This window comes from Pleuronectes platessa, chromosome 2 (assembly GCF_947347685.1).
Source record: "Pleuronectes platessa chromosome 2, fPlePla1.1, whole genome shotgun sequence".
Lineage (NCBI taxonomy): Eukaryota > Metazoa > Chordata > Actinopteri > Pleuronectiformes > Pleuronectidae > Pleuronectes > Pleuronectes platessa.
In genome coordinates, this window is record NC_070627.1 from 879,580 (window position 1) to 883,958 (window position 4,379).

Here is a 4,379-nt window from a genome sequence, read left to right on the forward strand (position 1 = left end):
GGGGGGGCCACGAGGGACGAGGGACAAAGAGCAAAGAAGAAGGAGTCTCACTAGAGACGTTAATTAATGAGAACAAATACATAACAGCAGAAATAAGAAGGTAAATCCTATGAGCTGTTTTTGAGGAGAAACTTGTCAATGAGCACAAAACATGGCGTGGGAGTAGTATTCACATACTTATATTACATTAAAGTACCAGTACAACAACCGGCATCACACTGAGAAGGTGTGTGTTCTAAAGTACCTTCCAGTACATTGACTCAAAGTAGAAATCAGCACGGCTCTGGTCTGTGGTGATTCACTGGATTTCAGTTAATTAGATTGAATCTATAATGAATCTTCTTAATCGAGAGTTGGATCAGATCTGAGGGAACACACTTTGAACAGCTGCCTTTGATTCAGGGTGAAGTACAGTTCTGTTTTAAAGCTGGTTTCACCTGTGGAGTCTCTGTGTGACATGAAGTCAGGAAGAAGAATGAAGTTTGAGAAACAAAGTACAGGACCTGGGTGAGTGGAGGTAATGGTTTTCCATCAGTGTGGATCCAGTTAGCATCGTCAACATGTCAAACCTTCAGGTTCCTCTCATCTTATTCTATTTCAAGCAAAGAAGTAACATTTCAGTTTATTTATAATGTTGTAAATGTAAAACTGCAGTTTTTTGTTTATGAACACCGACATCCTGATGTACGAATCCCATCTTCCTCTGGTTTGATCAAACGTTTTCCATGTGAAGCCTGGTGAACATGCACAGGGTCACACTCACACACACACACACACACACACACACACACTCATACACACGTGCACACAGTCGTAACTTAGAGCAGATGAACGGGTCTATTTGGGTCCTAATGGGACATTTCACCAAAACAAGCTGTAAACGAGCTGTAAACATGGAAATGTGCTGGAGGTTCTCTTCTGTCGGCTGCTTTTCAAAACCCTCTCTGAAGGTGGAACCAGAGGAAACACATTAAAACCTCAGATCATTGTGGAAAACAGTTTCTGACAAACTGAATAATAAACTAAGATTCTGCACCTTGGAAACGTGGAGGTCAGACAAATGGTGTATTTCTCTAAAATCCACAGATCTTGAACCTCCTGGTGGCACCAGAGTCAAAGTCCGAGGATCATCTAAGACATTATTGTTCCTCAACTGGAACCACGAGTGTCTGCTTGAAGGAAAACCTGCGAGAGACCAGATCGGTCTACGTCTGGGAAGAAGCAGAGAAGGAGGAGGAACAAATGGAGGAAGTCACACAAAACTTAAAAAGGATAAAGACGCATCTGTCCGTCCATGTCCTCCACTGGGCTGTGGAACGTCCCTCTCTCCGTCTCTCGATAAACGATGTTTGACCTGTTCCAAGTGAATATCTATTTCCCAGGATGAAGCTACTTAGAGGATAAAGTATTAATGTATGTGTGGTTATCATCAGTGTCAGTAGGTGAAGTGAGGAAGCGTAGATACAGACAGTCTGTGGTCCTGCAGCACTTTGGACCTACGGGTCAGGTCGGTCCTGTTGGCCCAGCGTGGATCCATCGCTGCTTTGGAACAGGAGGACGTCGGCCATGTTTGGAGGACGCTTTGAAGTGGGACGGCCTGGTGTCCTCTGGAAGACGCTGCCTCTGAAACAAGGAGCCGCTGTTTTACAGAGTTCCCTCAAAAAACTGTTCTCTCCATCTTTACGTCTGAGAAGAAGCTCAATTCAGCTCCGTGCTCTTTCCTTGTATCACGACTGCTTACTGGTAATTGACACTGCACCAGTTCACTGTTTCTATTTCCCATGAGCTATGTGATACTTCAGGTCCTTGGTCCCACAGATCTATGTTCCTACATTGTGAATTGGCCCCTGTCAGCTGTCTGTCACTTTCTGCCTCCGACTCTGCCCGAACTCAGTCTGCACCGGAGGAGGAGGAGGAGGAGGAGGAGGAGGAGGATGAGGAGGAGGAGGAGGAGGAGGATTCTGACCACTGACGTCCACAGAGCCATGAAATCACCCGGGCTATAAAGACAACTTTCCCTGTGTCCTCCATGTGGTACAGGACTAAAGCATGAAACAGGCCGAGAGGATGTGTCAACACTTTTTATAGCCACTGTATATGTGAGGGCGGTTCCTGTGTCCGAGGAGCAGTGGGTGTGAGTCCAAGGATAACCCAGAGGACACTGACACGCTGTGTAAACAGGACCCCCCCCCCCCCCCCCCCACCCAGAGCCCACCACCTTCACTTCACAAAGTGCTGAGGCTTCAGAATGTGAGAGCACAGGAACAACGTGAGAGGAAGGAGCCGTTTGGAGGAAACCTGGGTTTGGCTCACGTGGAACGAGCTTTCACACGGAAACATGGATCCGGAAGGTTTCTGATAACTTGTGGACATTTTCTGAGTTTGAGACATGAGACAATGACCCTGAGTCAAACCAAAGACACCAAGAGGAAACCAGGTCGGATCCAGCCAGCGGACAAACAGCCTTTAGCAACATGTGCAGCTGCTTCAGAGCCAAAGATCTAAATCACAAACCAAACATTCTGTTCAGGTTAAAGTCGACATCACGTCAGAAAAACTAAGAATGACGCGTTTATCAACGTGCTGTCAATAATCTGTACGTGTCCCGATCTGCACCTGGGGGACATTTTGTGTGTGAATCGTCTTTATTGGACTCGATGATGGTAGATTTATTTGTATGTGTTCCAAATACATAACGTTAAAACAAAGATGTTCAGTCCCTTGGTCTTCAGGGAAACTTCTGTGATGGAGGCTGGACCTGGTGTTGAATTCCCTTTCCTCCTCTGGTGTAAACTCGGACTGCGGCGGTGCCTCCTGGCTTTGCCTCGCGGTGATAATAATAACTCAGGCAGACGGTGTGTAGGTCTGATGTTTGGACAGTCAGGGGTGAGTGGCACTGCCAAACGACACAGAGAGACAGTGTCTGCCCTGAGGTTAGACCAATAAAATAAAGAGTCAATTTGTTGGCAGGCCCCCCCCCCCCCCCCTCCCTCCATCACTGAGAGTCTCCAGACACGTCCTGTTGTCTCAGACACTTGGTGGAAATCTGCACTTTGTTTATAAGCCTTCACAGCGATGGGGGAAAATGGCAGGAAATATAGAATATTCATGGTTTGGCTGGAACATGGTGTCGTGGGATGATGCTGGTCTCCCAGTATATGGTTGTAAATATCCCTCCCACTGCCCACCAGTACATTGGAGCTTTCTCTACAAGTCAAACTCCAGGAGCAGCTTGTGGACTGTGAACCACATTTCTGACGTCTGGAGATGGACACAGATCTGAACTGGGAGCCGTCCTGTCCACTCTGACCAGTCTCCAGGTTGAATCCAGTCCTGTGTCATTCCTCTGACTGGGATCAGTGTTTGTGTATTTGAACGTAGTCATAATGACTCTTTAGTCCAGCGGTGTGTTTCCATGGAGGTCTGTCATTTCAACCAGAATGAAAGTGTCTGTGAGACAGTGATGACAGACAGAGGCGCTGTGTGCTGAAGGCTGACTGACAATGTTCACGTGGTTTTCTCAAAGACTTTCATTTAAAATAAATGTCTGTTAACAAGGTGCTGCTCCTGGGGGGGGGGGGGGGGGGGGGGGGGGGGCGTGACTCGTTATCGGAGAGAACGATGAAACCACCCGGGGCTACTCAGTTAGAATCACAGACTTGCTCCTGAACAAGTAGGTGTGGTCGCAGCTCAGTGTCAGCTGTCAATCATCACGTCTCAGCCTGTTTTCATATCATCAAATAACTGATTCAAACCAAACTGATCAGAAACACTTGAACCAACATCAGTGAGATGAGAACGAGCTGAAAAGAAAGAAACATCTTTGACAAACTTTTATTTAATGTGTTTGTTTTTGTTTTATGTCCGATCTGCTAACATGGAGGAGGCAGCTTTTACGACCTATACGGCAGCCAGCCACCAGGGGGCGATCCAGATGACTTGGATTAACTTTTGGAAGCTGTCCTGTCGTCCATCTTTACTTATTGTCTATAGCTAACGTGTTTACTCGAGAGGAAGCAAAGAAGTTACGGAGAAGAATGAATTTTGTGTTGATTTGTCACATTTGTCGACAGGAAGTGATGAGTGGACGAAAACAGTTTGAGGATGAATTTGTGTTTCTGATCGATTGCTGAGTAAATAGCCACAGGAGCCACTTGGCTGATCTGCAGTCAGCTGAATGATGGGAGAACGTGACAGAGGATCAACGGTGAAGTCAGTTACAGCAGCAGAGATGTTTCACACTGAGCTTTAATTCACAGCTAAAACTCAAAGCTGCTCCTGAGCCTGTCACTCAAAATCCTTCAGCTGCTCAGGGTGATTTCGTGTGAGATCCGTGACAGCCTAGTATTATCCAATCACGTGTGTTCATCCATCAGGCC